Here is a 22,754-nt window from a genome sequence, read left to right as displayed (position 1 = left end):
ACTTACTGTGTGCTGGACTCTGTCCTGCCCGCTGGGACACAGAGGTAAAAATACACAATAGTAGACCCTTTGTGGGCCCTGGTATGATAAAGCTCCAAGCAAGCAGATCATCACAGCACAATAAAATAAGTGGCATGAGAGAGGAATACACTATGCTATTGATGAGTAGGAGAGGTGGAAAACACGTGTACCAAGGAAGACAATGCATGACCTGAGAAACCTTTATGAAAGATTGATGACTGACTAAATCTTAATCAAAGAAAGGTTTTTCTAAATGTGAAATGGAGACAAAAGGAGGCAGGCAGTCCAAGCAGACAGTGAAGGATTATACATGACAAAGCACATGTCTGACACTGTGATAAACCTCAGGACACACATTTATATATTCATAAACTGAGACTCCATGGATGGAGTCAATTGGCCACTCACCACCTTTGGATTGACAAAAACCTAGAAATCCTGTATCCTCACCCAATTTTTTTTCTACTTTTTAGGCTTACCAAATACTAGTTTTCAATCATTTGTTTAAAAACAAATATGTTATACACCATGTCACTTTTTCCCCCATTAGTTCTTATGTTTATTAGCAAGTTGAATCAACGTTGGGTAAAGTTGGGAAACTTTGTTTCCCCCCTCCTAATTTTTTGTTTTTTAGTTCTTATAGGCTGGACTAATAATAAAATTGACACAGACCAGATCAACCGGAGAAAAAGCAATTAATATGTGCACATGGGAAAATCATAAATGATAGTCAAAGAAAAGATGAACCAGCCAATGTGTTATATGTTTTAGACAAAGAAACAATAAATGTGTGAAGAATTGACAGGTCAAAAAAAGAGTTAGTTTCATTAGAAAGAAATCTAAGCAAGATTTGTGTATGTATTAATGAGCAATCTAAACAAAGCTTGAGGGAAAGTAGTAAAACAATAAAGAGGCTATAAATTTGATCACAAAGGCTGAAGGTGGTACCTAATGGCCAGAGAGCTTACCTTGATCCTCCTACCCGTGGTCGGCAAACTGCGGCTCGCGAGCCACATGCGGCTCTTTGGCCTCTTGAGTGTGGCTCTTCCTAAGCCTTAGGAGTACCCTAATTAAGCTAATAACAATGTACCTACCTAGTTTAAGTTTAAAAAATGTGGCTCTCAAAAGAAATTTCAATCGTACTGTTGATATTTGGCTCTGTTGACTAATGAGTTTGCCGACCACTGGCCTAGGCCATCTTCATCCCTTATCCCACACCCATAATATTTATCCAGCTACTCTTAGATGTTTGAGGGGATAAAACAATATGCACTAAGAACATTCCAACCTGACGTTCTCCACTTTAAGTGCCTGCTTCCTGACAGAAAAGGGGGGACATTGTTTCCAACTAACTAAAAATAATAAAACAATTTCTATATACCTGAGTGTCTTCTGCAATGTCTATAAAAGGAGTTTCAGATGATTAAGGTTAGAAAGCCAAATAGTGAATTGCCCATGTTTCAGAACACTGGGCCAGACTCTAGAGGGGGGGCATCAAGGCATACCCTCTGTGTGTTTCAAGTTTGACCATCTTTGGTGTTTGATTTATTCTGACCCTCAGAATCAGAATCTGTAAGAAAGGTGTGCTAAGGTACAGTTTCCAGCCCTCCCAGTGCCCCCCCCCCCCCCCCCAGCTAATGAGTTAGCATCTCTGGCAGTGGGTCAGAGTTCCCAGCTTTCCAGGAGCGTCTATTGTGAGCCTTAAACTCACTGGTGAGTCTAATCAGTGAGGCTGCTCTTTGCACACCCCAAACGGCACCTGCAGGCATCACTTAACACCCACAGGGCACTTGAACTTGAATCAAAGAATCGCTCCAGGCTGTTCTTTCTTCATCCTCATGAATGTCCTCAGGAATCCTCTCTGCTAGCACCACAGACACCTCTTTTTTCTCCTCTTCTCCCCTCATCTAACTCAGTTTTTATTTGGTGAGTAGACTTTCTACCTCTGCCTTGATTGTCACCTGGCAACCCTTGTCCTGGGTCCTGGAATAGCTCAACGCAGAGACCGGCCCCCTAATACCCCCTAGGTAGTTAGTTCCTCCTTGCTTTTGCAACAGGGACATTCTCCTTTAATATAAAATGTTTATAGTGTGACTGAGTCCTCAAGCACCCATAAAACATGGGGCCCTCGTGACTATGGCCGTTACACATAAGTAAGTGGAAATTTCTGGCTTCTTGTCTCAAGACAGAAAGCACATGATGACCCACTTTGCAACCTTAGCCAATTAATTTAGATTCTCTGGTACTCAGCTCAATCATTTTAAAAAATGGATTAAAACAGAAGGACTTTGACACTACGTACTGGAATTTGGGGGGTGGGGTGAGAACTATCCTGTTTACTGTAAAAAAGTTGCAATAAGCAATAATGTCTCCTAGCATTGCCAAATGTCACCTGGGATGGGGAAAGTGTAAGCAAAATTGCCCACAGTAGAGGGCCACTGGACTGAAGGTGCCCACTTCACAGGATTCTTAAGATAGTAAATGAGATAAGGTATATAAATGTGCTATATAGAGTTGAACAGATTTTACAAACTAAGGGGCTGTTTTTATAATAAATAGGAACTGTATCATGTTTCAAACTAGCTGTCAGTATGATTCTAGCTATTTAAACATCACAGGACATTAGTGATAATGATATGATACTTTTAAGTATGCCAGTCAAAGAGCTGTCCAAACGGGAATTCAAGCACACTGTGACCTTGGTCAATGATCTGGCAGAGAGGGCCAGGCAAAGATGTGCTCGGCCCAGAGGCAGCCCAGCCCTCCTCTGTGTGGGATGCTTTTGATGAAATGTTTTATGTCTTTATAAATGTAAACCCTTCAGATTGAGTCACTAGTCAGCTTTTATGCCTCAACAACAGAAATGTGTTTTAAATGGGCAGTCCTGTAATATCACCCCATCAAACCAGTGTTGGAAGTCTGTAATTTTAAATTTGCCATTCTCATTTTAAAATACTGCAGCTAAAATAGCTTAGAAACTAGAATGAAACCGAACCCTATAAGGCCTTTTCTTCAAGACAGAAAATATATTTTAGTTTCCTTCCATTTATTTCTATGAATTATTATTCCCCTCTGAAAGCATTAAAGTCCCTTCCTCTCTCTACTTCCTTTCCTTTCCTTTCCTTTCCTTTCCTTTCCTTTCCTTTCCTTTCCTTTCCTTTCCTTTCCTTTCCTTTCCTTTCCTTTCCTTTCCTTTCCTTTCCTTTCCTTTCCTTTCCTTTTCTCTCTCTCTCTCTCTCTCTCTCTCTCTCTCTCTCTCTCTCTCTCTCTCTCTCTCTCTCTCTCCAAAACATCTTGCAGCTCACGATCAGGTGAGGAAAAGACTTGGTTTCTAATGCTGCTGCGAACCTGGCACAGAGGAACAGCATTGCCTGTGTAGCCGGGAACCCTGTTCATATCTCCTCTCTGGCCTTTTCGGCAGCTGTGGGTCACCTGTGAAGTCACCATATGAAATCTGTTTCCTCATCTATAATGTGTAGGCTGTAGTGTCTTCTTTGAAATACAACTGTGCGTGCTGGGTGAAAATAAATATCTACACTGGATAAAACAGTAGCTATTTTAAAGAAGTTGATTTCTTTTCTGCTCTCATTTTTTTCCTCAGGCCCCAAATTTGTAGGAAAGTGAATAACTCAGCTTGGCTGGGGGTGGGGGAGAGGAATAATGAGTAGATGGACTTGTAGGAGAGGGTTCAAAATCTTTTCAAAACTATAGAGGGAGAAAGAGAGGTAGAAAATGGCTCCTTAATCCAGGAAAATGTTGTCAGCCCTATATTAAGAAATAATCCTACCAGGAACTCAGGTCAAATAACCTATCAAATGGCACGATGGCCCTTGAGTCAGGAGAACTAATGTCACACCCTGGCTCCACGTGTCGCCAGTCGTGTGTCCATTGATAAACATTTTGTCTGTCAGTTTTGTTCTCAGGAGAATGGTGGGAATGCTCTTACATACCTGGCAGATTAGTTATAAGGAGCAAATGAGACAAGGCATATGAAAGGCCCAACTCAAGATAAATTCAATATTAGTTTCAGGAGTGGAAACAAGGAGCTTGATCTCCTGCCAGTTTTTGACCCCATTAGCACCAACTATCCACTCCTTGCCTTTTTGTGGATTATAAAATGGAGAAAAGGCTGTCTCCATCCTGGTTACCACATTAACCAGCAGAGAACTCTCACAGAAGCCTCTTTCTCAGGTTCCAGGAAAGCCTGAGTGAATGCAAGGCATTGCTGACCTAAGCATGGATTGCAATCATGTTCCCCAGTGGGAACTCCAATCCATGCAGTTATGGGTTTCCTTCCTAATGGGCATTCCCTCTACCATTACAGCAGCATAATTCTATGTGAACCTAGGAAAGAGGGCCACAGCTAAGTGTTTCTTTGTTTTTATTTTGTTTTATTTATCTGCCTTCCCAAATATTTACAAACTAGAGGCCCGGTGCACAAAAATTCATGCACTCGAGGGGGTCTCTCAGCCCAGCCTGCATGCTCTCACAATCTGGGACCCCTTGAGTAGGGTCCAGTCCCATCACAGCATAGCTCTGGTTCCCGGGCCTGTGGGCCTGCGGGGAGGGACCAAGGGGCCAGTCCAATCACAGCATGGTTCCGGTTCTCCGGAGCCTGCAGGAGGGGGAGGGATCAAGATTCCCAGATCGCAGCATGGCTCTGGTTCCCCAGAGCCTGCAGGCAGGGGGAGGGACCCAGAGGCCAGTCTGATGGCAGCATGGCTCTGGTTCCCCAGAGCCTGTGGGCAGGGGAGGGACCCAAAGGCCAGTCCAATGGCAGCATGGCTCCATTCCCACAGCTCCCTCCCACCACCCCGCTGCGGGCAGCCGGGACCCAGGACTGACTTCTGCCATGCCAGCTGGGACCCTACCTGGTGTTCGGCTGTCTGTCTGGACGTTGAGGTCGTGATGGACCCTAGCTCTTTATATATTAGTATAGAACCTTGAGCAAGTGACTTTCCATCTCAAATCTGGGCTTCAGCTATGTCATTCTTAAATGCACAGATTGGACAAGGTAACAGCCAATGTTTGCTCCAGTTCCAAATTCCAGGGACCAGGCAAAAAGTTAAACACAATAAATATCTCTTCATGATCCAATATCCGTTATGCATAAGTTAATTTATTTATATTAGAGTTCATTAGTGAATAACAGAATTAATTAATGCCACAGAGATTATGAATGTGTACCAAATTTTGTTTGGTTTTATTTTATGAGATATGCAATAAAAAAGATCTTCCACCAGTTAACATTTTGTTGCTAATCTTGCTTGCAGTACTGCCTAATGAAAAACAGCTAATTAATATGCTTCTAATAATTAACTACACCATATCCTTGGCACTAAAATATCAACATTCACAAATAGCTGGAACCATGTCGCATGGGCATGCCTGTAACCTCCAATCTTTAGAGAAGACTGTGAGTTACATATAGTATCTAATGAATTATTTATAATGGTAAGAAATGAGCTGAAACATGAATACCAGCCATGGGGAAGAGTGAACTATGATAGCACTTGGAACAGCATGAACAATCTGGGTGCCAGGACTACATATTAGTTTGAAGAGCTTTGTAAGCAATTTCTGGCTTATTCAGGCTTGAATCTCTTTAGGAAAAAAAAAAGTTAAGGTAGACCTTCTCAATTAATTTCTTCTGAGTCTGTGATCATCAGTCTTTTGTGAAAATAATACCATTTTCCCCAATGTTCCTACTCACTCTGTCCATCAAACTCCTTGATTTCAGTATTTTTTAAATGATTTGTTCCTAAAACTGACAGAAAACCAAAACTTTTTATGTACTGGAGCTCCAGATAGACATTTAAAAAACAGAAGTATTATTTTTCTTGCTTTATAAAATGATATACAAAGCAAATCTGAAATAGAAAATATTATCCCTATTGTAAACTCTATCATTTCATCAAAAGCTTATTGAGAAAAGAAACTAAGATTCATCTTCGCATCCTCCCCTAATACCGCGTTCTTGCTCTGTCTCACAGTATACACTTATAATCTAGAAAGTTTATTGAGCTCCTTGCAAAAGAATAACTGGAACTTATCTGAACAACAAGAGGCAGCAGCCTATGAGGGAGAAAAGGCCACCCTTTTGAAGCAGTGAATATCATAGTGTCATAGAATGAGTGTTTGCTGAGTACTGAGCAATTTTAACACCAGAACTTATTTGTTTCCTGATAATTAAAGGCAAATATAAATGCCCAATTCCTCTTGTCCACAGTCTGTTCCAATGTTTTCGTTTGGATCCAACTGTATATTCTTTTTGTTTTCTTTCTCATAATGAGCTTTTTTCCCTCAAGTGCACTTACCCTTTCTCATACCCACTTAAAAACAAAATCTAAATATGTAGATATCTATCTATCTATCTATCTATCTATCTATCTAACTATCTATACTTTTATATATTCTGCAGTCATGGACCAGTCCAATATGCCTTGAGATGGAAATATAAAAAAATAAATCAGTCATAGCCCCTGTCCTCAATACAGGAAGAAACATTTGAAAGAAGTGATCCCAGAAGAGGCAAAAACAGTGTAAAATTCTAGGGGTAAATTAATATTAAGCAGCATATCCAGGAAATTAGACTTTATTTTGGGAAGATTTCACTTTATAGACTGGAAAAATTATAACTGGTAAAATGCCCATACTACCCAAAGTAATATACACACATGTTCAATGCAATTCCTATCAAAATCCCAATGGCATTTTTTTTTTTCACAGAAATAGCGCAATCTGAAAATGAACATGGAACTCTAAAAGACCACAAGTAGCCAAAGCAATCTTGAGAAGGAAGAACAAGGCTGGAGGACATCAGTGTCCCCCTGATTTCAAATCCTATTATACTCCCTGATGTCAGCCTATATTTCAAAGTGATAGTAATTAAAGCAGTGTGGTATTAACATTAAACAGAACAGAATATGGTCAATTAATTCATGACAAAGGAGCCAAAAAAACACAACGGAGAAAGGGCTATGTCTTTAATTAATGGTGTTGAACAAAATTGGAATATCTACATGCAAAAGAATGAAAATGAACTATCATACACCATACACAAAAATTAACTCAAAATGAATGACATAGTTGAATGTAAAACCTGAAATCATAAAGTTCGTAGAGGAAAACATTGGGGTAAATTCTTTGAAGTCGTTCTTGGTAATAATTTTCTTGAATCTGACACCACAACCGAAACTAAACAAATGAAACAATATCAAACCAAAAACCTTCTACACAGCAAAGAAAACCATCAACAAAATGAAAAGACAACTTATGCAAATCAAAACGACAATGAGGTACCATCTCACACCTGTCAGAATGGCTATCATCAACAAATCACCAAAGACAAGTGCTGGAGAGGATGTGGAGAGAAAGGAACCCTTGTGCACTGCTGGTGGGAATGCAGACTGGTACAGCCACTGTGGAGAACAGTATGGAGTTTCTTTAAAAAATTAAAAATGGAACTCCCATTTGACCCAGTGATCCCATTTCTAGGAATCTATCCCAAGAAACAGAAACATCAATCAGAGAGGATATATGCACCTCTATGTTCATAGCAGCTCAATTTACAATAGCTAAGATCTGGAAACAGCCTAAATGCCCATCAGCAGATGAGTGGATTAAAAACTATGGTACATCTACACAATGAAATACTATGATGCGGAAAAAAAAGAAGGCACTCTTACCACTTGCAACAGCATGGATGGACCTGGAGAGCATTATGCAAAGCAAAATAAGCCAGTTGGAGAAAGATAAATATTACATAATCTTACTCCTTTGTGGAATATAATGAACAAGAGAAACTGATGAACAAAAATAGAGTCAGAGTCATAGAAGCATCAAACAGGCTGTCCAACCTAAGAGGGAAGGCAGGGGAGGGGGTGGTGTGGGTAAGAGATTAACCAAAGATCTTCTATGCATATAAGATCATGCATATGAGCATAACCAATGGACTCAGATAGTATGAGGGTCAGGGCAAGTGCTGGGGGGTGGGAGTGGCTGGGGAGAGGTCAATGAGGGGAAATGGAGACTTATGTAATACTTTAAACAATTTAAATTAAAAAATAAAAAGATAATCTACTGAATTGGAGAAAAAAATTGCAAATCACCTATCTGATAAGGGACACATATCTAAAATATGTAAATAACTAATATAACTTAATAGCAAAATATTCCAAACAAATTCATTAAAACTTGTCAGAAAATCTGAATAGACATTTTTCCAAAGACATGCAGATGGCCAACAGGTACATGCATAGAAGTTCAACACCAGTAATCATTAGGGAACTGTGACTCAAAACCACCATGAGATATCACTTCACACCTGTTGGAATGACTATTATTAAAAAAAATCAGGAAATAAGTGCTGGAACCCTTGTGTACTGTTGGTGGGACTGTAACTGGGGCAGCCAGTCTGGAATTTTGCCAAACATTTAAAAATAAAACTACCATAAGACCCAGCAATTTCACATGTGGGTATTTAGCAGAAGAAAATAAAGAAATAATTCAAAAAGTTATATGCACTCCCATATTTACTGTGGCATTATTTACGATAGCCAAGATATGGAAGCAACTTAAGTATCCATTAGTGGACAAATGGATAAAGAAAATGTGCTACATATATACAATGGAATACTATTGGGCCATAAAAAGAATGAAATCTTACCACTTATCACAACCTGGATGAACCTAGAGGATATTATGCTAACTGACAACACAGACAAAGAAAGACAAGTACCATGTAATTCACTTATATGCGGAATCTAATAAACAAATGAACACAAAATAGAAACAAACTCCTAGATACAGAGAACTAGCTGATGACTGCCAGATCAAGTGGGGCTGGAGAGATGGGATAAAAAGGTAAAGGGATTAAGAACTAAGTAAGGAAGTCCCACTCTTACAGAATATATATATTTTTAGGGAGGGGTCTGGACAGTGCACTTTTTAAAAAGGTTAGTTTATAGGATAAACAAGGGACAGGGGAACATGTGAAACGATACCATAGGATGTAATCAGAAAATCTCAAAACAAAACTAAAGGACAAAAGATGTGATTTTTCCACAAATACATTGCAAGGAAGAACTTTCATCAAGATGGCAGAGGAGAGAAATGCTGTGCTCACCCCCCCCCCCCCGCCCGCCCCCGGCCCAGCACTACATCAAAATTACAGCTAAAGTACAGAACAATCCCCCTGAGAACAGCCTGAAGACTAGCTGAGCAGAAGTCCTGCATAGTTAAGGATGTGCAGAAGAAGCCACACTGACACTGGTAGGAAGGCTGGAGAGGCTGAAGGGCAGGCCCCACACTCGCATATGGCAGTTAAGATGTGGGGTGGGAGGATATCCGTGCTGACACTCCTCAGCCCAGGGTCCCAGTGCCAGGAAGAGAAATCCCCATAATGTCTGGCTGTGAAAACGGGCAGGGATTGTGGTTGAGTGACAGAGAGAGCTGCTTGCTGGAGTCTCAGGTTCCCTTTAAGGGGCTGGTGCATGGATTTACTCACTGACAGACTCATTTGTTCTGAGCTCCAGCTTTGGGGCAGCAGCTAGAAAGGCACCAGGGATGTACAGGGAGGAACTGCTTTGTCTGGCTTCCAAGTGAGGGCTGGAGGAGCAGCTTTCCAACAGACAGAAGTACAGGCAGAAGCCATTGTTTTTTCATTGACTTTTCCCCCACCCAGCTTGCATCCTGTCAATAATTTCTTGAAATGTAAATAGTTTAAAGGCTCCTATCAAAAGACTAGTTTCCACCGATACACAAATAGATTAAGAAAAAATGGGACATGTACACAAGGGAATATTACTATGCCATAAAAAAGAATGAACTCTTGTTATTTCTGACAACATGAAATGGGCCTTCAGGGCATTATGCTAAGTGACATAAGTCAGAGAATGACAAGTGCCATATAATCTCTCTTAAATGTGAAATCTAGAATGCACACACACAATCACACATACCCCATGCTTTTAGACAGAAGAACAACAGATGATTGGTTGCCTGGAGTAGGGGTAGGGGGTGTCCCTCCTTCCCAGCACTTATCATGATTCGCTGTTGGTGCTATCATTGTTGTTGTTGCTGTAGTTTCAAGTCAATAACTCACTTTTAATGTTTTTGCATATCAACAACTTGAAGGAGAATTCCTGTAGCTTTCATACCATAGTGTTCCAATCAAGGTGGCCTCCCACTCTTCATGGTTTGTGCAAGGCCCCTGGCAACCCCAATAACTCTAATCTCTATTTTCCCCAATATTGCTCAACCTGAATCTCATTCATTAAGAACTACTTGGACTTATCCAAAAACCGAATGCTCTGTCGGTCTCAGAAGTTTTGTTCTTTTGCATTCTCTTTCCAGAATTCATCTTATTTTTTTTTTTTTTTTTACTTAAACCCCTACTCTTTATTAAAGGCATCGTTCATTTTCCTTAGGGACTTCTCCTTGGTCCTCCTGCCTTTTCAGGATGAGTAAAGTATTAGCCTCTTAATCTCCCATAGACCCCTACACGCTGCTTGTTTACTCTGATGGAGACTGATTTTTTCATGCTATTCCTTATTTGATTCTCAGTATGAGAGTTCTATATTCCCAAAACCTTGCACCGAAACAGGTGCACAGTAGGAATTTAATGGATATTGTCTAGACTGAATATCAGGGTCAACATGCCCTATGTCAGTGACCAATTGGGTTTGTTTTTACCTGCACATAGTTTTGAAACATGCCCGTTTTCAACATTCCACTTAGAAGGATGGTTCCTTAAACATTTAATAAAATCTCTGAAGCTCTCCTTCCAGGGTTTGCTTGCTGTGAGGGCTCCACAACTCTAACTCTCCCTGACAGCACTGCATGGCCAGGCGTCCACCTGGGACTTCCTCTTCCCTAAGAATGCAAGCTGGTAGGGCCCAGCCTCTCCATGACTGTGTGAAGAGCAGAATCTATCAGCATCTGGAACTGTCCTGTGTCTAGGAGGGAAAGATTTCTTGTTCCCCAGTAACTCGATGGCTTAACAGAGGACTATAACCGCAAAATTCCTTCCTCAAATACCTGAATACATGATGTCCTTTACATCAGGGAATTTTTTTCCAGATAAATTGGACAGTTTACATATAGATGTGTTCTTCATGGTGGCCCCCCAAAGAGTGTTGGAGCCTTAATATGGTTTCTACTCTTTTCTTTTTAAAATTATTTTTTATTGATTTCAGAGAGGAAGGGGGAGGGAAAGAGGTAGAAACATCAATGAAAAGAGGGAATCATTGATTGGCTGCCTCCTGCAAGCCCCCTTCTGGGGAATCTAGTCTGCAACCCGGGCATGTGCCATGACTAGGAATCTAACCGTGACCTCCTGGTTCATAGGTCGACACTCAACCACTGAAGCAAACTGGGCAGGCTACATGCCTTTCTTATTACTTCTCCTTGGGGTAGATTAAACCAATGAATAAATGACCCAATGAATGAATGTGTGTTCTTAGCAATGTGAGAGGAACCTGTGAGGATTCGATGATGCCACACTCCTGAAACAGGAAGCCAGAGGTGCCCAGGTAGTGGCACGGGTTTTAGAGTCTGCATCCTTCCCCAGTTACAAATCCGGAAGTCATTTCTGCATCAATATACATTGATCTTCAAGTTAAATTTTTCAATAAAGAATTAAAGGTGCAGAGTGTGCGCCTAGCATACTACCATTTGTAAAAAAATAAAACAAAACCAGAAAAAAAAAGAAGAATTATGTTTGCTTGTAGGTGTTTAATTTCCTCTGAAGGATTCTCAAGAAATCAATAGCAGTGGTCGCCTCTAGGCAGGGAAACTGGTTAGCTGGTGTAGAGTTAGGAGGCGAATTTTTCCCTGTGTAACCTTCTGTGCTTTGTGAATTCTGGGCCATAATGATATATTTGTTACTCATTCTAGAGTAAAATAAAAATGAGTCTGGCTAAAAGACTGAGTCCTGTCATTTGGGAGTGTCCTCCTTTTCAAAGCAGCCAGAGCAGTTACCTCTCCCCTGGGGCCTTGCATACCACTTCCTCTTCATTCAGATGCCACCCTTGAATTCTTCTCACAGAGTGATGACTCCTGCATGGACTCATAAGATGCCTGCTGCATTTGGGTTTGTTTTCATCAGACACTTTTCCCCATACTAATCCGCGTATAATCAAAACATCAGCACTTCCTCTCATCTTAGCCAGAATGTTGGAGAAGCCAATTAGGTAAAGATTTCCTTCTGAAAATTTAAGCCCTTCTGACAACAGGGTGGGGGAAAGAAAGAAAACCGTACAATTGATTTCACGAAGCATCAAATATATATTGAGTGCCTACTGGGCATGGCTGAATAATTTACATTATGATGGGAGTTATATTTTACTTACCTTGAAAACAGGTCAATAGTAGATAGAAAGAAGAAAACGGGCATTTGTTAAACCACCACTGTATGTGAGGATGGAATACATGCCTCCCTGTACTAGTTTATTTAATCCCCTCAAAAGCATGGGAGAGATATTTTTTGTTATTCTTGTTTTATAATTGAGAAAACAGGAGGTATTAAAGAATTGTTCATGCATGCAATCCCTCTGATTCTAAGGCTTCTTCTTCCAAACACCTGTAGAACTACAGAAAATGGTGTAAAAATAGTAAAAACTGAAAAGCACAATTTCTTCGTTTCTGCCCTACTGGATTAATCCTACGCACACAATGTCACCGCCAAATGCAACATGATTTTATGAAATGCCTTAATCTGTTTATTCATCACTTAAGCATACATTAGAGAGACTGGCAACTTGATCTTTATTTTCCCACTAACAGATGTTGTTAGTAAGAAACATATAATTGAGCACTTCAGGGAAATTATTTTAAAATATACTGCTCACCTCTCCAATAACTTTCTATGTGGTTCCCCGAAATGAAGACTCATTTCATGTTGAATCATCAGAGGCCCTGTGTCCCCTCCTTTGAGACCATCCTACCTTAAAAAGCCCAGTTTTCAGTTGCCAACCCCATACAAAGAGGGAGAATGCCCGGCCTCCTGCACATTCCCAGCCGCTGTCCCCTGACCGGCAGCAGCTTCCTGAGGCTTGTCAGCCTCTCTCCAGTGTTTCCTTTCCCCACAGCCAGGGGGTTACTGCATTTATAAAGCAGGTTTCTCCTTTTTTGAAATTCCAGAATCCTAACATCCATCTGTCTCTGGTAAGATTTTCAAAGACAAGTTAAATGATCAGTGCAATTGCTTGATTTCTCCTGTCTCTGACACACCTGTTTGCCTCTCTCTGTGAGGTTGCCTCTCCCTAGCATGCTGCCACCCGGCCACCCTCCTCAGCATCTCTTGTTCATTCTCCAGGATCCAGGTCCTCGTTGCCTTTTCTCTGGAACAGGCCCACTCTCCAGGCAGAGCGAGGCATCTTCCCACGGTGACCACAGTACGAGAAACTCACTTGCTGCCTTTGTTTATCATCTCCTCTTCTCTAGAAGAATGCTATTCATATACTGCTGTGCATACTCACACGGGGCTATACCTATGCTATTAACAACTAATTTGTGCCTAGAACAGCGCCTCATTCAATGTCTGAATATATTTTTAGGGAATGCATAAAAATATACTGTTTGTTTTCCGCCAGAGCAACAGAGATTCGTTGAGCCACTGTTGTGTACAGACTACTATGCTGGGAACAGAGTGAACCCAGACACAGAGTGCATAGAAGGAGGTCGGGAGCATGAGCTATAGAACTACACAGACCTACCCCACCTCTTAAATACTCTAAGATGGTTGCCAAATGAATTAACCTCATTATCAACACCAACCATATGGAATTAGGATTCTGTTTGTTATTCACCTCTCATTAGAAAAGTGAGGCGGTAACAGTATTCTAATCCCATATGAGATAAATTCATACTAGATATACTTACTAATGGACCTGGCAAATAGTATGCTTTAAGGACCTTCCCATCCATTTGGGAACACAAGACAGGCATACCAATTTTTGTAAACAATAGTTTCCTTTGGATCACCTACATTCCCCAATCACAGGCAAGAGTTTTCCTGCTGGTGGTAGTGGTGATGGGAAGCAAGCTAATGTTGGGGACTGGATGGAAGAAGTGGGGAGCCTGCCCCCATCTGCCAATTCCTCTCTTCCACTATGCTAGCCCAGTCTTTTGATATTAACAACTGTTCTTCATATTCTTTTGAGATGAATGTTCACGTGTCTCTTTCCTCTGGCAGAATCCCAGGTCCCTAGATAAAAGTTGCTATTAGTTGTTCCTATAGCTCAGGTCCTCAAGGTAGCTGAAAAAGATAACTTAGGAAACTATTCCCAAGGTCCTACCTGGACATCATCTTTTCTTTCAAAGCCTTTGGGAAAAGAAGGGCATGTAGGTAATTGCAGCCTAAATATACCCCAACTGGATGCCTCAAGGAGTCCAACCTAATCGTTCTTACATACAAATCCATGATTACCTAGTTTCTTAAAAAAGAAGTTTTAGTCCAGCTGGTGTGGCTCAGGGGTTGAACATCAGCCTATAAACCAGGAGGTTATAATTCAATTTCCAGCCAGGCACATGCCTGGGCTGTGGGTTCAGTCCCCAGGAGGGGAGGTGCAGGAGGCACCTCATCATTGATATTTCTATTTCTCTCTCCCTCTCCCTTCCTCTCTGAAATAAATGAAAACATTTTTTTTTAAAGTTTTAGAAACAGCTGGCATTTTCTCTGTACTCGCACTATATTCTTGAAACTTCCACTTATCTCTGCTCTAAAGACCTCCATCTTTTAAAATGGCATATTATATGCATCTTGAAAGCCATGTACTGTAATCGATATTTTCCACTGTGAAAATGTGCTTTAAAAAGAATACGGTGTTTATCCTATTCCAAATCTCACTGGGCTCATATAGTCACATTTGAAAGCTCGGTAGCTTAGTGGTCACTGGAGGCTTGCAGATTCTATGTTCTTTAGGTAAAGACACTGAACAGCGAAACAGAAAATACACAGAGACAACAAGTAATGAATGTGATTGTTCGCTTTTTGAGTGACTAAAATATTTACTAAATTGACAGAGCATTTATTGATTTTATCATTTATTATTAGTAGCATTTTTTTTTTAGGAAACCTCTTTAGATGTGGGATCTTATACAGAATGAACGTACAGACAATATAATAATAATAAAGATATTATAAATGCAAAATGACTTTTTACTTTAATATACTATGTTCTTAAGTTGATACTTTAAAAATATATATATATATATATATATATATATATATAATATTTTATTGATTTCAGAGAGAAAGGGAAAGAGATAGAAACATCAATGATGAGGGAGAATCATCGATTGGCTGCCTCCTGCATGCCCTGCACTGGGGAATGAGCCTGCAACCTGAGCATGTTGACAGGGAATCGAACTGAGACCTCCGGGTTCATAGGTCAACGGCTCAACCACTGAGCCACACTGACTGGCTAATTACACTTCTTTAAAAAAATTGATCAATTATCACAAGAATGTGCCCAAGCAGTAGAAAGGGTTCAATATGGCTTAATTAATGCTAGTTTCTTTTTCCAGTGGAAGTCAGTTCAGTTTTACACACAATGTAAGTTTAATCACCAGAGAAAAGTGGTGATAAGAGTCTAGGTACCAAATCTCTTACAGCTCTCAAAAACTGTATAACCCAAATTTCTAGAAGCACAAAACAAACTGTCAGTTCAGTTAGGTAGATGCGCTAGCATTAATTTTTTTACCCTTTTTGAGCATACTTTTTCAGCTTTATAATGTACCAGTGGATCAATGGCATGAAAAATGAAGTTTCTAAGCAATTTAGAGTCAGAAATTGTAGTCTATATTTCATAATCATTATAACTTCTTTTACTTCACAGGACAATCTGTTATGCTTCAAGTATTCAGAGAGAAAGTGAGTCAATACTTATTTCATTATGGTCTTCAAGCTTCTTCTAAAATAAATGTGTAGTTCCTATTCAAAAGCTCTCCAATAGTGAAAATGCTGCATGAATTAAGTTAGTGTGAGGAAGCCCAAAGGACCCACGTGCTCTTAATTTATTTATTAGTTTATTAATTAGCCTGGTATAAGATTATTCAGGAGCTTTTTTCAAACACTACTTTAATTCATGCTTAATTTGAGTTGTTCAGGAAGACACAAATTTTAGATAGCATTTGCAAAGGAATTTTTTATGTTAAAGCTGATGATGAGCACATTTACTCTTGAAAATATACATATAAGATATTTTTAATGAAAACACAATTGTACCACTTCCCTACATCATATACAACAAATAAACTCAAAGCAAATTAGAGACTTAAATGGTACAACCTGAAACCATAAAACTATAAGAAAATAGAGCAATGGATATGTCCCCTAGGGAAAAGACAACAAAAGCAAAATGAACATATGGGACTATATCAATCTAAAAAGTTTTTGCACAGCAAAGGAAACCATCAACAAAATGAAAATACAATCAACTAAATGAAAGAAGGTATTTGCCAATGATATATCTGATAAGGGATTAATGTCCAAAATTTGTAGGAAGTTGATAATACAACTTGACATTAGTAAAACAAACAATCAAATTTAAAATATGTGCAGAGGACCTGAACAGATATTTCTCTAAAGAGCACAAACAGATAGTCAATAGACATATGAAAAGATGTTCAACATCAGTAATCATCAGAGAAATGCAATGTAAAACCAAAATGAGATATCACTTCATACCTGTCAGAATGGCTATCACCAATAAATCAACAAACAAGTGTTGGCAAGGATGTGGAGAAAGGGAACTCTCATTCCTTATTAGTGGGATTGCAAATTGGTGCAGCAATTATGGAAAGCAGTTTGAAGGTTCCACAAAAAAATTAAAAATAGAACAACCATATGACCCAGCAATTCTGTGTGGGTATTAATTTTTAAAAAATCCAAAACACTAATTTCAAGAGCTATATGGACCCCTATCTTCTCTGCAGCATTATTTACAGTAGCCAAGATATGGAATCGACATAAGTGTCCATCAACAGATGAAAATAAAGAAGTGTTAGTGTCCCCTAAAAAAATGTATTCCCATTGTAACAGCTGATATCTCAACTTTGAAAATGAAATGTCTTTTAATAAACATTTCCTTTATAATAATTCAAAGTGTGTGTATACATTTTGGGGGGACACCCTATACAATGGAACACTACTCAGCCATAAAAAATAATGGAATCTTAACATCTGTGACAATATGGATGGTATGTTGTGAAACTAGTCAGACAGAGAAAAATAAATGCCATATGATTTCACTTAGATGCAAACTTTTATATATATATATATATATATATATATATATATATATATATATATACACACACACACACACACACACACACACACACACATATTTATTGCTTTTTTACAGAGAGGAAGGAACAGAGATAGAGAGTTAGAAACATTGATGAGAGAGAAACATTGATCAGCTGCCTCCTGCACACCCCCCACTGGGGATGTGCCCGCAACCAAGGTACATGCCCTTGACCTGAATCGAACCTGGGACCTTTCAGCCCACAGGCTGACGCTCTATCCACTGAGCCAAACCGGTCAGGGCTAGATGCAAACTTTTAAAAAGATACAAACTTGTAGATACAGAGAACAAATTGAAGGTTGCCAGATTGGGGGCGGGGGAGTTGGAGGGATGAGTAAAAAAGGTGAAAGGGATTAAGAAGTACAAATTATCAGTTATAAAAATAGTCAAGGGGATGCCCAGCTGGTGTTGCTCAGTGGTTGAGCCTCGACCTATGAACCAGGAGGTTATGGTTGGATTCTCAGTAAGGGCACATGTCTGGGTTGTGGGCTCAACCCCCAGTAGGGAGTGTGTGGGAGGCAGCCAATTAGGTGATTGTCTCTCATCATTGATGTTTCTCTCTCCCTCTCCCTTCCCCTCTGGAGTAAATAAAAATATATTTAAAAAAATAGTCAAGGTGATGTAAAGTATAGCATAGGGATTATAGGCAATGATATTGTAATAAGTATGCATGATGTTAGATAGGTACTAGATTAGGCTTATAAATGTCTAATGAGTATGCTGTAAACCTGAAATTAATATAATATTATATCAACTGTAATTCAAAGATAAATTTAAAAAAACAATTGCAAAATTATTAGTATAATATCTATCAAATATACCACCAAACTGTCTTCCAAATAGCCATACCACTATGTGGGGGCTGAGGGACCCCACCTGTGCATGAATTTCATGCACTGGGCCACTAGTTTACTTATAAAAATAATTTAGAATCATAAGCTCCACTTAAAATACAACTGTCTCAGAACTATTTTCAGAACTACAGTCCTATCCACAATGAATGAGAATTCCAGTTGCTCCAAATCCTCACCAGCATTTGGTGCTGTCAGTGTTCTGGGTATTGCCATTCTAATAGTTGCAGAGTGGCATCTCACTGTTTGTTACCTGTATCTTTTCTTTAGTGAGATGTCTTTTGTCCCTGTTCAAATCGAGTTGTTCATTTTCTTACTGCTGAATTTTTTTTTAATATATTTTATTGATTTTTTACAGAGAGGAAGGGAGAGAGATAGAGAGTTAGAAACATCGATGAGAGAGAAACATCGATCAGCTGCCTCCAGCACATCTCCTACTGGGGATGTGCCCGCAACCCAGGTACATGCCCTTGACCAGAATCGAACCTGGGACCTTTCAGTCCGCAGGCCGATGCTCTATCCACTGAGCCAAACCGGTTTTGGCATTTTACTGCTGAAATTTAAGAGTTCTGCACATATTTCAAATAACAGTCTTTTATCAGATATATATTTTGCATGTTTTTTCTCCAGTCTGCAGCGTGTCTTTTCAGTCAGTGTCTGTTGTAGAGCAGACATTTTTAATATTAATGAAATCTATCTTAGCAAGCATTTCTTTCATGGATTGTGCCTTTGGTATTGTCTCTAAATGTTATTCCCATATCCAAAATAATCCAGATTTTTTCCTATGTCATCTTCTAGGGCTTCTATATTTCTATTTTACATTTAGGTCTAGGGACCATGATTACTTTCTTTTGCAGATGAGAGGTTTCAGGGGGAAGGCTAATATGCAAAATGACTGAACAGAGGAACAACCAGTTGCTATGATGTGCACTGGCCACCAGGGGACAGATGCTCTATGCAGGAACTGCCCTCTGATAGTCAGTGTGCTCCCACAGCCTACCTCCCATGGCCTCTCCCCCCGGCCAGCCGGCCCCCATCGGCCCCTGGTGCTAAACCATTCATAGAGACCTGCTTTTGGGTTGGGGTTTCATATGTAGCAGAGCAGCTCCCTAGCTGTGATCTATTGAAAGTCAGCCCTTGACAAAAGGGTTTGTCTTGCTCCTCTTTCCCCCTTCCCTGGGGGCCTGCCCGCCCGCTACAGTGGCGGTGCAGCAGAGAGGGAAGGAGGAGGGGGCAGGCAGGGAACCACATGGTGGTGGGGCGCCAATGGTGGGCGTCACCTCCTCTCCTGACCCAGCCGGGGCCTTTGGGCCGGGTTGGGACAGGGTCTGGGAACCAGGGGTGGGTGGCAGTGGATGCGGCCCCTTTCCCAGGGGGACCATGGGCGGGCTCCCTCCTTGGGACTGGCAGCCAACCTCCCACAGTCCCTCTCCCGGCCAGCCAACCTCCCACAGTCCCTCCCCCCCCAGCCAACCTCCCACAGTCCCTCCTGACACCCCCACCCCCTCCCCCGCCCCCATGCACAAATTCATGCACAGGGCCTCTAGTTTTACACTGAAGTTCATGAGATCATATCAGTGTCTAAACCCAGAGCATTCCAGGTGTGGAGGAAACAAAGTCAATGTAATGAAGTGGCCAAGAAATGCAGGAGAGTAGAGAAGAACATAACAGTTAAGCATGGCTGCTTGGAAAGTAGTAAGAATCAGGTTGGAAATGTTTTGTAGGGTAAAATTATCATGTCTAATGGAACATTTTCATGGATGACAGGAAAGAATATTGGAGGTCAGTTTTTAATTGCTCAAAGCTACATATGGTACCTCATGCAAATTCAAAAAAAGAACAGAGGAATAGTTAATAAGGACAAGAAATTAACTTACATGTACTTCCTCCCCCCTCCCCCCCCCCACACACACACTGGATTATCCACTTCCATTGTTTCTGATATATTCTATAAAGAGCATCAGTATTTTGCCATATCTACTCATATGACACTATTAAAATTAAGTCTAGGGCTCTCATATTTCTTTGGTTTTGTCTTAACTCAAAATATGTTTATTCCTAGTAAGCCCTACATTGAATTTATCAATGTATGAGACATAAAACATGATGTGATTTAATTTGTTATATATTGAGTATTTTCCTCAGGTTGAGCCCATGTGTGTTATTTTATTAAGAAATTTAGTACAAATATGAAAGTGTGTTTGGACTGTATTTGGTTTCTACTTCTATTATACTCTCCAGATGGCCCCAAATTAAATGTGTCTGCTTTCACCATCTGAAATACTCTCTTCAGGTAATCCTTAATATTAAAAAAACTTCCCAAGAAGTTTAATCAGCAAATGGAATATGCCTGGGAAGTAAATAGCTTACTTTTAAAGTGAATAAATCAGAAACATAATTCTTGACATTATTCCATTTACATACATAATACTTTACTATTTTATATCTTATATGCTATCAAGGCACAATTCACTTCTATGCTTTGAATTTTCAAATTTCAGACTTTGTTTCTGAAATACTAGTTAAGTAATATTTAAGTATTTTAAATTTTTAAAACTTTTTCACATTTTTCAAAATATATTTCCCATGACGTGTCAATAATTTTTGATTTAAGAAGACCTGCAAAATACATATTTTCATTTCTCCATATGTGTTTTATGTTCTCTGGGTACTCAATTAATGAGATTTGAGGAAAATAAAGCAATGTTTTAAAAAATTTTGTACTAGTTTTCTTTTGTTGTAGGGAAGATATAAAAAGTTCTATATTCAAATTAAATCTTAGCGCATTGTTCTGAGTGCTGTTTTATTTATCTGAATACAATATTGGTTATCAAATTGTGCTTGCAGAGATAAAGCTACCTTTATTAAATATCAAAGTATTAAAGATGGCTGATTGCTTTCAGAGCAATTGCATTATTTTCTTTGGGATTTCAAAAATTGTCTTGAGATTGGATTGTGTCTCCATTAAACAATAACTACAGATAGTAATGTTTTCATTTATTTTTGAAATAGAACTTTCTTACATTTCACTGTTTGATTATTACATTAAAAAAAAACAAAACACCATACAGCATTTTCCCCAACTACAGGCTTCATGTTTAAGTAATAAACTTGATTTAGATTAAAACCTATAAACCTTTTTTTGTGAAAATACGATGATTCGGAATATAAACTCTGTGCTGCAGTTGAGTAAACAGGTTATATTTTTGCAGGTTTAAAAACTGTATTAATTGGTTAATATGTTCTGAGATACAGATTAATAAAATATAAGAGTACCCTTAAGGAGAGGATTGTAGCAAAGAAGACAGAAACATCATCACAAGATGAGATAAACCATACAATTCAGGAATATACTCATAATATGCAGCCAGTTGGAGGGTTCACTTAGCTCTATTTGTTAGCAAGAACTGTGAATAAGGCGCTTTGGCCTTCGTAGAGAAAAAGTAGGTCTGCCTATCAGTGCTTCTCATGGATAAAGTTGAAGCAGCCAGATAACCAGGAAGTCTGGTTGGTTTGTTCCATACAGTTCAGCATCCCAAGGCATAAAAATATGGGGAAAGGGTGGGGTATCAATCTTGAGTGATCAATGGAGACTGTCCAGCATTGTAAATTCCTCCAAATTATTATTTTTTAAGTTTGTCTTACCCATTTATCAATGTATTTTTTTATATATATAATTTAGAATCAATGTATTCAAGCTGTCTGAAAATCCATGCTAGTACTTTTTACTGGAATAGCATTTATAGTTTACTTTGGATAAACTAAAACTTTTTATTAAGGTGAACCATCCATGAACATGACATATTTCTCCATATATTTGATTCATCTCTCATTGATTTATTTTATAATTGGGTCTATATAAATTCTACGTATGCATTGTACTATAAACTCTTAGAAAATATTTTATATTTTTATAGTCTTCAGAAACCTCTCTATTTCCTCCAGCTGCTTATATTACCTTGGAGTTATTCTCTATCTTGGCATTAAGTGTACAAGTCCCTTCTTTTGAATTTGATGCTGGAGCTCAGCCCAAAGGTCAACCAATTCACATTTGCTTTCCCCTCTGACCAAGGATTGCTACCCCAAGGAAACTTCCCTGCATTGTTATGTTTCACTAGTCACTTTCTCATCTATTTTCTCAATTTCATACATATTCTGGGACGTGAAAAGTTGATAGGTAAAATGCTTACCTTCACATACCGTTACAACTCTTTCTCTCAGCCGGGTTCCATAACTGCTCTGGGATGAATACCTGATATCCTAATGTAATGCCTGCAACTACTGTGTCCTTGTTCAGTCACATTGGGACTCATCTTGCACACTTGTCCTCTGGGCAACTCTCTACTCATACACACACTGAGAGGAAATTGTTCTTTGTATCCTTAATGTATTTCACTTTTTTAAAAGTATATTTTTATTGATTTCAGAGGAAGAGGGAGGGAGATACAGACATCATTAATGTGCTTGGCCCCTGTGGCTCAGTAGTTGAGCATCAACCCATTAACCAAGATGTAACTTGTTTGATTCTGGTCAGGGTACATGCCTGGGTTTGATCCCCAGTAGGGGC

General features: G+C 39.4%; 1 long non-coding RNA gene across 1 annotated transcript in view; it reads right to left on the bottom strand.

Moving 5' to 3' along the window:
• Nucleotides 1-17,577, bottom strand: part of LOC132216397 (uncharacterized) — a 410,625-nt gene extending 393,048 nt beyond the window's left edge. The window contains exon 1 of the long non-coding RNA XR_009448745.1: nt 17,465-17,577. This is a non-coding gene — a long non-coding RNA (uncharacterized LOC132216397). The remainder of the gene's footprint in view (nt 1-17,464) is intronic.
• Nucleotides 17,578-22,754: the final 5,177 nt, after the last annotated feature.

This window comes from Myotis daubentonii, chromosome 15, assembly GCF_963259705.1.
Source record: "Myotis daubentonii chromosome 15, mMyoDau2.1, whole genome shotgun sequence".
Lineage (NCBI taxonomy): Eukaryota > Metazoa > Chordata > Mammalia > Chiroptera > Vespertilionidae > Myotis > Myotis daubentonii.
This window is presented reverse-complemented; position numbering and strand designations above follow the sequence as displayed.